Source organism: Sapajus apella, unplaced genomic scaffold (assembly GCF_009761245.1).
Source record: "Sapajus apella isolate SASKATOON/1434 unplaced genomic scaffold, GSC_monkey_1.0 scaffold40, whole genome shotgun sequence".
Classification (NCBI taxonomy): Eukaryota; Metazoa; Chordata; class Mammalia; order Primates; family Cebidae; genus Sapajus; species Sapajus apella.
The window spans coordinates 9,852,399-9,865,053 of record NW_022436980.1 but is presented as its reverse complement, the minus strand read 5'-3'; positions in this window follow the sequence as shown (position 1 = coordinate 9,865,053).

The window sequence follows — 12,655 nt, the reverse complement described above, 5'->3', positions numbered from 1 at the left end:
CACACACACACACACACACACACACACACACACACACACACACACACTCATCACCTACAAACTGTTTTTCTCCTGCCCTGCACTTCTGGAAGCGGACTACATAGTCAAAGTGAGGAAGAAGCCTTTGCTGCTGTGCAGTGTTTATAGTTCCCTATGAAGTAAGACACAGGGAGAGGGTCAGTCATATGTCTTATCATTGACTTCTTACCTCATCATTATAGAAACCTAAACAAAAAAAAACAGTGCATCCTACAATGTATCAACAATATAAGAATAAATTCACTCAGGAATAACTCAATTATCTGATCCTAAATACAAACAAACAGAAAGTAAACTACCAGCTAGACAAACTGAACTGAGATTATGCTACAGTCTGTTACAATTTTTGTGTCATACATATTTTATAGCCTCCGATCCTAGAAAATGCCTAAAAATGATTCTGGACGTAGAAAATTGGGTGGTACGGGGAGGAGAGTGGAAACGAATCATGTAGCTCCCATTTAGTACATTTCATTATGTTTTTTATTGGATATTTAGTATACACTGGGCAAAATATTACCCTTGCCCTCAAGGGGCTTTGAGTTCACTAAAAAAACAAACACACAACAAAAAAATAACCGGACATGTAAATAGCCAATTAAAATAAAACAGAGTACTTTTATTACTGAGGCAAAGCAAGCATGGTAACACACAGGAAGGATTTTGATTATGAGGTAATGGTTAGGGTAATCAGAGAAAGTTTCACAAATGAAGGAGGCTGAAGAGGAAGAAGAGGAAATATTTTTCTTGCTTAATAATCTTACATTATCCCCAATTTACAGATTAAATATTAAAGCTCACAGGAATCTAAAAACTTCCCAAGATAGTTGAACTGTAACAGACAGTTGTATCCAGGTCTCTCTGTGTTGAATGCCATACCACCATACCAAGGAGACAACCTTGAACTGATCCATCAAGATACAGAAAGATTCAATAGATGAAGATTGAGAGATCAACATGAATAAAGAAACAGGGGAGTAGAAGTGCACTGCAAAATTTGATGAACTTCAAAGCATCAAACACATAGATGGATACAGGAGACTGGAAATATTTCAAGTGACAAATGTAGGCACACAAAGTTCAAATCTTAGAAAAATATAAATCATAGTCACTCTCTCAGTTGCTCATCTATGTCTCCTCCTCACTCTGATCGATCTTGATTTAAGAAAACACTACATTGGAGGCATATATGTTAGATACTCAATACTCACTAGATGGCTAAAATTGTTGGGGTTGGTGTTGTTTTTAACAATCAGATGAGAAATAAGTGGAATATTTTAAAGTTTGACTTATATAACTTGAAGAAAGAAAAGGAAGGGAAGGGAAAGATGAGAATGGGAAAATAGAGCCTAAAGAAATTAAATCCATAGATTACCTCCATGCTGTTACAGTCTTCAAAGTACTTGAAATCCTTCATGCTCTTATGGTCTTCAAAGCACTTGAAATTCTATCATTGGCACAAGTTAACCTACTGACAACGTCTTAGAAAATGGGGTAGGAGAAAGAAAGTCATTTGATATACAAAATTTGTAGTAAAAAAAAAAAACCCAGAAAAATGAATTTCTCTTCAGCTGCTGCCACAAATTCAACTTACATGTAAACTTCATCAAGTTTTTCGATGAAGTTTATTTTTAAATAACTTTGAGGACTATAAGAGCATGGGGTAATCTATGGATGTGATTTATTTAGGCTCTGTTTTCCCATTCTATTCTCTTCTTTCCCCTCACTTCCTTATTCTTCATCTTTATTGCCCTTATTCCTAGGCTTCTCAAAATACTTTATCTCATGACTCAATTTATTTTCAGGCTATGATTATACCAAGTATGTACTAAGTGCACACAAGATGTACATTTAGTTATGATATGATCATTGTAGTCAACCAAATACATAGTTTAAAATAATTCTATATATGATAATCAAACATTAACAAACAAATGATAACTCAACAAATACCCAATTTTTCCTTTCAGAGACTAATTTTCTAAATCTATTTTCTTTAGGATTGCTTCATTATTTCTAGAATATATATGTTCATGTTTGTGTGCCTTACCATCTCTATAAAATGTCAAACAAAAGTGTTTTCCACATTTTCCTGCCAAGTCAAGAAAAATTCAGAAATTTACCAGGTTTCTATTGACCCAGTAAATGTACGATAGAAATTTAAAGGTTCTTAACACTGTTTATGCTGAAAATGTATCAAATTCTATTCTCAAAGTACACTGACCTGTAAAAGGTATTTGTCTTTATTTGGAAAATAGAAGCCCTATGTAAATGGATATCTCAACTCGAACTGAAGATTGCTTTGTTCTAATCAGAACTGATGTATCGGATTACTTCAATAGTGTCTTTGTTACAAAGGAGAATCATCCATTCCCCAGATTTGTTTTGCCGTATATGGCACTTCACTAAACTGTAAATGAATAAAGAAAACACAGTCATGTGTCACTTAACGACAGGGTTATGTTCTGAGAAATGCAGTTAGGTTATTTCATCTCTGTTCAAACATCATAGAGTGTACTTACACAAACTTAGATGCTGTAGCCCACTAGACACCTAACCTATATGGTATAACCTACTGCTCCTATGCTACAAACCTGCAGAGCATGTTACTGTACTGAGTACTGTAGGCAACTGTAGCACAATGGTATTTGTATATCTACACATAGCTAAAACTAGCAAAGGTACAGTAAAAATACAGTATTATAATCTTATGAAACCACTGTCTTATAATTGGTGTGCAGTTGACCAAAATGTCAGTATGTGGAGCATGACTGTAGAATTTTTTAATTCTATATAATCAATGTCTCTCTGAAGATAAATCATAATAAAATATAATTTTTGAAGCTGTCATCCTCAAAAATAGACTGAGAAATAAAAATAACAAACAACTTTCCCAAAATGGATTTTGTTCAGTCTTTTAGCCCAGAAGATCAAATATCCAAAGGCATGGCGGGTACTCGATCTCCAAGATTAGCAACTCTATCAGGCCTGGGGCCTTGTAAGAGACTTAAAGGGTATTGGGGATCTAAATTTTCATTTAGCATCCTATCAGAATAATGTTTTTTTCACGTTTTCTCCCCCTTTGCTCTCTCTACATGGAAGCAAAATATGAAATAACATGTCCCTTAAAAACTCAGCTCAAGTGTCACCTCTATGGCAGGCAAGTGCTCCTTTAAGCATTAAGTTCCACTTAAATGTCTCCCTTCTGTGCTCTCATAGCTTCTTATGTACAACTCTAAAGATGAATTTATTTACTCTATCCTATAGTTTTTGACTTACTATCTACTTGTGCTTAAGAACAAGGAGCATGACTTACTCAACTTTGTTTTCCCATTGCCTAGCTCAGAATGTGGAACAAAGCAGCTACTCAATAAATGTTCATTTAAATGAATAAATGGCACATAAATATTGTCAAATAAAAATTCACTTAATAGGTAGTTCACTCTGTATACATGCTTAAAATTGTATCCTCAGACCTTTCTATTTATTCCCTATATTTTAATGTTACACAAAGATATTCTAATTTTGGCCCCTGTGCATAATCTGACACATTTTGGTTTTCAACATTAGAATTTGTATCAGATAACACATCTCACCAAAAGGGTTTTAAAAAGCAAAAATAAACATATATTTTACTTAAATATTACTTGAAACAACAGCAAGGACTTATAAACACAATGATGAATTTATAACCTGAAACTCAGTGATTGTGTTCCACTGTGACTTGGGTATATAATCCTTCAGGCAAGGGCCTGTCAATAGACAGCTTCAAAAAATAATGAATGTTTGTGGCAATAATTTCATGGGTTGACTGAAACTTAATAGCCCTTATTTCCAATTTAGGTTTGTGATATATTCCAGTGGAAGCAGTCTCAAATGAAATATAGTCTATTACAGTACTATTTAACCCTCTATTATTTTGTTAATCCTTTTTTGATATTTTATTTGGTTTTATGTTTACAGCTATGGCAGACTGTGTTAGCCACCTCAGTTTTTACTTTGCTGCATCTGTCTCAACCTTTCTCAGTCTATTCTCCATTATCCAGGAGATGCCTGTCTAGTGATTAATTTTACCTGAGTGATGTGGATACTTGCTTTGTCTTGCTACAGCCAATCTCCCTCTTGACCCTTTCACTATTCAAGCATCACATCCAGCAGAGGATAAAGGAGGAAACAAAAATGTAAAGGCTAACTTAATTTGCCCTGCTTATTGTCAGTAGTAGAAAAGTAAAAACTCTCACATTAATGAAAGTTTTTGATGTTCATAGCTGTGGAAATATTTGACTACCAGGAATACAAAATTTGAGGTGTTTGGGTGTGCAGACCCATATATACATATAGAGAGACAACTGAGCAACTTGTTACCAGGTACAGAGTGCAATTTTAGCATTTTGAAGGAGGAAGAAATGAGACAAAGGCAAGGTTAGTATTGAAACCCTTGCGTTGCTAACTACTAAATATACAACACAACATACTTGCAAATAATGGTTCTTATTTAGGAGTATGCATCAAGTTCACTTGAGCTGATTTTGCAAAAATACACATAGCTGGTGACTACGCTAAAAGAATGAATCTAAAGCTCCAGAGGTTGCCTAAACACAAGTATTTTAAAATGATAAATCAAATTATCCAGGTGGGTCTGATTGATGCACATTTTAAATAAAAATAAATCACTGCTTAATTATTGTCCACATAGTGCCAAAAAAGATTAATTCAATTAAAAATTAATAAAATAGTTTATGGTAGTTAAAGAACAAAAATTCCTTGGCAAGAATTTTTCTTTGGGACCTCTGCCTATGCTCATGGTGACAATGGCTAATATACTTTTAATGATACTGATGCCCAGTGAAGTGTCTGTTACCATAGACTCCTTCTGTAAGAGAACAGATCAAATCAATAAACACAGCAGTCTCCTCCAATTACCCTGATCTAGACTAAAAAATCACACATTTAATTAAAACCAGAAAGAGGCATCACCTTGAACTTTTTAGGATAGCTACTATAAAAAAGACGAAAGATGACAAGTACAGGCAAGGGGATGGAGGAAAGAAAAATCCCTTGTTTACCATTTGGTGGGAACATAAATTGGTACAGTCATTATGAAGGCTCCTCAAAAAATTAGAAATAGGACTATGCAATATGAAGATCGCAATTCTGGGTATATATCCAAAGGAAATCAACATCTGGAAGAGATATCTTATCCACATGATCACAGCAGCCTTATTCACAAAAGTAAAGATGTGGAGACAACCTAAGTGTCCACTGATGAATGAATGGATAGAGAAAAATGTGTTTATATATACTGTATACATTACACATTTTATATGCAAAGTAATATTATTCACCCATAAAAAAGAAGGAAATCACACCGTTTGCAATAACATAGATGAGTCTGGAAGACATTATGCTAAGTGAACTAAGCCAGACACAGAAAGACAGATATTACTCACTTATATGAGTAATCTAAAAAAATTATAATTCACAGAAGCATAAAACAGTGCTTAGCAGGGGCTGGAGCATAAGGGAAATGGGGAGGTAACTGTCAAAGGGTACAAATTTTAAGTTATAAGACAAATAAGTTCTGGAGATGTAACATACCGCATGGTGACTACAGTTAATACTGCATTTTTTACTTGAAATTTGTTAACAGAGGAGATCTTAAGGGTCCTCACCCCACCCCCATACACACATATACACCCATGCACACACATATACACAGATATACACACATATACATGAGAACAAAGTATGACAGTGTATGTGTTAATTTGATTGTGGTAAACATTTCACAATGTATACATACATCGAATTATCACATTGTACCCCTTGAATATGCATAATTTTTATTCATCAATTAGACTTTTTTTATTCATCAATAAAGCTTTCTAGCTTTATTAAAGAAAGAAGAAAAAAATGTGACCCTAAAAATATCATATATTTAGAAAAAAATTCACCAAGAGCACATTTTAAACTCTGTCTTAGTCCATTTTGGGCTACTCAAACAGAATGTCACAGATGAGGTGATTTATAAAGAACAGAGATTTGTTTCTCCCCATTCTGGAGGCTGGAAAGTCTAAGATCAAGGGACCACACATAGTGAGGGGCTTCTGTGCCATAATATGGCAGAAGGCATCACACATCAAGAGAGCAAGAAATCAGACAGGCAGCCTTGCAGCCCTAATGCCCTCGTGAATGGCATAAATCTGTTCATGAGAGTAGAGCCCATGTGATTCAACCACCTACCAACACTGTTTCATTGGAGATTACATTTTTAACGCATACATTTTGGGGGCATGTTCAAACCACAGCAAACCCAATGAATGGACTGTAATAAAGGATGAGAGTTTTTTCGGAGTTCCTTTTTGCCTGCTTCAGAATTAATAAGGTAACTATGCAAACCTAGTAACTTCTTAATTTACGAAAATGAAGCTATAATAATTTTACTAAACTACAGTATCCAGAAGATACTACTAGAAAAGATTAGGCTATCCAGGATATGGTTTTTTTCTTCTAGAGTTGATAACAAAGTAATGAGAGTAAAGAGACCATGACAGCAATCTCAAAGGAAAGACGGTTTCAATTGAAGCATAACATCTGGGATGGGGTTCATAAAAGAAAATGGTTGATCTCTTTGGTTCCAGTAAAATAACTCCTCTGCTGAGCAAAAATTTATGGAGAAAGAACACCAAAGAGTTGACCTTTCTACCAGAATGATTCTCTGAACAGAAATCAAGAATGCTTCTATGTTCTCAACAGTACTCATCATCTTGCTGGCCTTCAGTCAATGTTAATAATTATAACATGTCTTTCCCTACTGTGACCTCCAAGAGAACTTGTCTTCCAAGTCCCTTCTCCTAAGAAGACCATCTTTTTCTCTCTGCTCCAGGGCCAGCCCACTTCCTTAAGCAGTGATGAACTTCATCCAAATCCAGACCATTCCCACTGGCAGCCCTTGTCTGAATCCAATTGGCCTCAGCTGGAGATCCAGATGGCTCATTCCTCATTCCCCAGCAGGGTATCAGCAGCATCCACCCCTTCCTGATCTCTCTGCCATTAGTGCCATCAGGCTTAATGTTTTCCCTAAATTTTAACAGCAGCTTAGTAAAGCATTTATTCCCATAGAATAGAGTCAGCTCTGGAAAAGATGAAATATCTTCATACAGTTTGATGAGGTCCAATTATGGAGTATTCTAAAAGTTGATTTTTATTCATAGCATTTCCTAGATATATAAATGACCCTTATACCTATATATCTATACCTTGAATTGATCTAACAAATCACAGATAGCTATGTCAAACTGATAGATGAACAGAAACTGTTTGAAAAATAACATACAGAGACATAGATATACATATATGTAGATATCTATATCTACATCTACTTCTATACAGATATAGACATACAATTTTTTAAACTGACAATAGACACTCTTTTAAAATATTATAGATATATCAATGTTCATCTATCCATATAAAGATTTTTAAAGAATTTCTGACAATTTGTCAGTTTACCTGTGGTTGCCATAATATGTAAGGCAAGCTAGCTACAAAGATTTTCACCAAATTTAAAGAGTGTGTTTGGGATGATCTGACTTAAAATATAAACTCCGTCAAATGCCAAATTCAATCTAGGAGGCTTTCTTAGGTAGCCAAAACTGAGGATGGATTTTCACCTCATCTGAAGTACAGGTAACCTCTCAACAACACAGCAGTTAGGGATGCTGACCCTAACTCAGTGAAAAACCTGGACATAACTTTTCACTCCCCAAACACTTAACTACCAATAACCTACTGCTGACCAACAGCCTTATCTATAACATAAACAGTAGATTAATGCATTTTGTATGTTACATGTATTGTATATCGTATTTTTAAAGTAAGCTAGAGCAAAGAAAATGTTATTTAAAATCATAAGTGAGTGAAAATAAATTTGCAGTACTGTACTGTATTTATCAAGACCATAATATTCTATCCTCTGTTTACAAGATGAATCATTTGTCTGAAATGGCAGGCAACTGCAGACCTCAATGTGAGGCACACATCAAGCAATTCAACTTTTTCTGCTAATATCATGACTTTGCTTCTTGGGAGCACTTCTAGCGTCACTATGGCATTTCATATGGGTCTGAGTAACAGACCCATATGACTTCATAGTGTTACTCAAGTTTTATGGTATTTAAGCACAATGAAAAATGCTGAAGACCCATGATAGATCACATTTTACTGCAGGTTGCAATTTACTGGAGAGAAAATTTGTGCATGTTCAAATGATTATTATCACATGATGTTTTTAAGAGGATACTCCCAACACCTGGACTCAATGCACTAGCAATAGGAAGTGCCCATGAAATTATTACAGTAGCATGGCATATACTATAGTTAATTTTATGCATCTATGATTTAATATTGCATCTTTACATTTGTTTACATTTCTCTCGACTATAAATAATGCCATATATGGTCTGCACTTATTTGGATATGTTTTGATAAATTTTAACTTTTTATTTTAGATTCATGTATAAGTTAGGGTAGTGAATGATAAAATAAGCTAGTATCTACATATATTTTAAACTCACAACATATCTAATATTTTCTTTATTTTTCAATGTTTCTAGGCTATGAGGTTCATCTGTGAGTTTTTTCAAATTTTCAAAGATCTCCAAAAATTCTTCCAATATATGTTTTGAAAAAATTCCATGTGTAAGTGGAAGCATACAGTTCAAACCTGTGTTGTTCAAAAGTCAGTGGTATGCAGTTAGGACGCTCTGAATTAAGATGTGGGTTATATGGAGGATACAAATTTCACTTTGTAAGCCCCAAAGAACCCCTCAGAACAGATGAATTGGGGAAATTGTTAGTAGTTTCTTATAGCTGCTATATAAAAAACTACCACAAACTGAGTGGCTTAAATTTATCTCTTATTGTTTTGGAAACTATAAGTCTGAAATCAGGATGTTTCCATGGTTCCTCTAATGGCTTTAGGAAAGAATCTTTACTTGCTTCTTCTGTCTTGTGGTGGTTGCTGGCAATCATTTGCATTTCTTGCCTTGTGATAACATGACTCTAATCTCTGCCGCAGTCTTCATATGGGCTTCCTCCCTATGTCTCTTCTGCGTCTTCAAATTTTTCTCACCTTATAAGCGCACTAGTCACTGAATTTAGAGCCCACCCTCAGCCTGTATGACCTTATCTTAATTTGGTTACATTTGCAAAGACCCTTTTCCAAATAAGGTCACATTTACAGGTTCCAGGGATTGAGACTTCAGTGTATCTTTTTGGTTGACACAATCCAACAAACATAAATCATGTGCCCACCATGAGTTGAGAAGCCATCTTATGCCAGGCTCTAAATAACAACTTAGGAAGATGAGCCCCAGGATATAAGGTGCTATGAACACAGAAAACAAATAGGACTGAAATTAGAACTCTAAAAGCAATAAAGAAAAAATTACTGTCCAAACTAAATTAATTGTGATAGTGAAAGTGAGTACAATTAATGTTAGGACAACAGATATAAGCCAAACTATCCTTAACAAACTAATGTATGGTCACCTTAGCCTTAAAGGAAAAAAATCACAAAACTAGACTAAGGAGTATTATTCTATACTTGAGTTGCTTCTGGAATGGGCAATGCCATATATAGTGCTCTAGACTGAGGCATAGGAAGAATTTATCTATTTAATGATAGATAATAATTTCTTTAGAGCAATATTTGCTATTTGAAAAAAAATATAAGTATTTGGGTATTTCAGTTTACCTCATAATCTGCAATAGTTTTTGCTGTGAACTTTTTCATGTACTTATAAATAGAAAGACTTGGCTACAGTTAAGTCCGAATCTCATATTTTTAATTTACGTTAGGAGCTTTCAAAGAATTGTTTCTATGTTGGTTTTCCCCAGTATATTTTACTACATTTGGCAGGAATGTTACTGATTAATTTTCTTGAATCTTGTTTCTCATGCCATCAAAATTAAATCTACCGTCTATCACTTAAGGATAGAATCAATGACTGCACGTAACTGCTTAGCTATCCAAAGTCACTGAAATTCAAATACAATAACAGAATGAGAAGTTATACTTTGTTTTAATTTTTTCAGGAAAAAAATGTTTAAAAAAAAATCCTCAACCAGCTGATAGTTTATCTTAAAAAGTAGGTCAGCTTGCAGAATCAAAGGATGACAATTTAATTAACTAGAAGCTAGAAACCCCAAGTGGGTAAGCCACTGTGTGTTTCTCATCAGAGGTTAGCATTTTAGATATTATATAAATCTAGGTGAGTCCTACATAGTAATAAACAATTCCATAGTTTATGGAACCCCATTACGTAGACATGTTAGTTACTGTGATAGTTACATAAAAATGAAATGCCACAAGTCTACAGGCATTTATATTGAGTACTCCAGATATACTTAGACATATAACTAGAAATATGTGATAACAAACTGATGACCCAATTAAAAATGAGAGTATTTTAGTCCCAGCTACTTGTGAGGCTGAGGCAGGAGAATTGCTTGAACCTGGGAGGCAGAGGTTGCAGTGAGCCAAGATCACACCACTGCACTCCAGCCTGGCAACAGAGCGAGACTCTGTCTCAAAAAAAAAAAAAAAGAAAGAAAGAAAGAAAGAGTATTTTAGAGCAGGAAGCCACTCAGTGTGGACTGGAATCATAAGAAAATTCTCAAGGTAAGTGTTATAAGTCTTACTCCTTGAGGTAAGAAGGTAATAGAGAATCTACTAAGAGGGAAGGAGAATGAGCAAAGGCACAGAGGAGAGAGGAAGGAAGTAACATTTATTAAGTAACATTACATGTTAGGCAGACCACTGGACACCCTAGTCTTCACAGCAAGACTAGGAGGTAAAGTATAATTGATAAATATATTGTAAAAGTAACACAGCTGGAAGAAGCGAGACTATTTGAGCAAGGATTGTCTGAATCTAGAAGCTACTTTTGGGCTGTACACTACGGTACCTATTCCAGATAATAGGAAGACTAGCCTAGCAAGAACCAAGACTTAGTGTTGGAAAGGAGCGGGCTTTCCCAAGCAAGGGGAATCTCAGCTCTCTGGAAACAGGCAATGCACTGAGGTAAAGTTTCCGAGTTTGGAAACTGGCACATAATCTCCATTTTCTCTTCTACAACTATTTAAAGAAATTACTGTAAAATTTCAGTTAGTACAAGAAAATGTGTGAAAAAAGTGACTTTACACAGCTGCCTGTGGGAGTAATTTTTAGCAGCTTGAATTTATATTAATATAAGCTATAATGTAAGTGTAAATGTGATGAGTCAGTACTGCAATTTGGTGTACTTCAGGGTCATTTTTCTTTTCTTGTTTGACATCAGTTATCAGATTCTTTTTCCCCCTCTCACATGCAAATGACTATACAGGAAAGGATGGAAAAAAATAATCACTTAGCTCTTCTTAGGGGTTTTTTGGCTTGGCTATACATTCAGGGGTCAAGGTTTTCAAAGTTTTCAAGTAGCCTATATAGGAATGGATAGTCTATATAGGAATGACTAACTGCCAAAGAACAAGAAAGCTTCCTGTGAAAAGAAATGCTTTGAACTAATAATAATGTATACTTTCTCATTAGATGGATAAGAATCTACAGGTTTCTTAGTTCACAGAGTTAAAAGGAGCTATTGATGCCATCTCTTTATCTCTGCACATGGGACCTTGTTTCTACCAGTTAATTAATGTTAGTTAATCCATGTGATAAGATAAAAATGCTATACATTATACATAGATATTGGTGAATGTGTTAGAAGCATTATTTGCAATTTCTTCCATTGAAATATGGATTCTTCTTAATGTGCTTCATATTTCTTAAGATGAAGATTTTTTAGCAAAGTAAGTTTCAACTCATTTAACTCAAGGTTTTACAGGAAAACCTAAGTAGCTAATAATGTGTAAAGACGTTTCTCTTCAACCCCTTGGATTAGGCAAATGTGCACTATATTAACTCATAAACAGGTTAAAAGCAAACCAACTTTCCTTCCTCTAAAATATGTGGCAGAAAACTGTCTAGGCAAAGAAAAAGGGGGAGATGGAAAAAGCTAAGTGATTTTACAAAGTTATTGGACAGAGTTGAAAAGCTCTCAATCTAAGAATGCTAGCTCATTCAAAGACATTTTGCTAGGTTACAGATAGTCATTCAAGGCACTATTTGAACATGACAGACACAGAGCTTGCAATCTAGTTGGCAAGACATACGATGAAGCCAGCAATAAAAGTAGTGTGGTAAGGGTTTTTCTCTGACTTGGAATATCAATAAATAGTTTTAGAGACATAATATATTAAGGTAGGTTATTTAGATGAATATTTAGGGTAGATTATGATAACAGAGTGGGAAATCGGGGATGTTCCAGGCAAAGATAACCATATGTTCAAGGGCCTAAGGTATACTCATACTACATTCAAGCAACTAAAATATGTTCAGCATGCCTGGAGCATAGAGAGTTCCTATTATAAGGCCTGCTTCATACAGATACACTGAATGGACAGAGCTATGAGCCTTCCTCTCAAATAGGTTAAATCCATTTAAGACTAAATTGTGACTCAATCAAGGATTAACAACATAGAAGTGTTCAAAGATTATCAAATCAGTAGGAGGAAA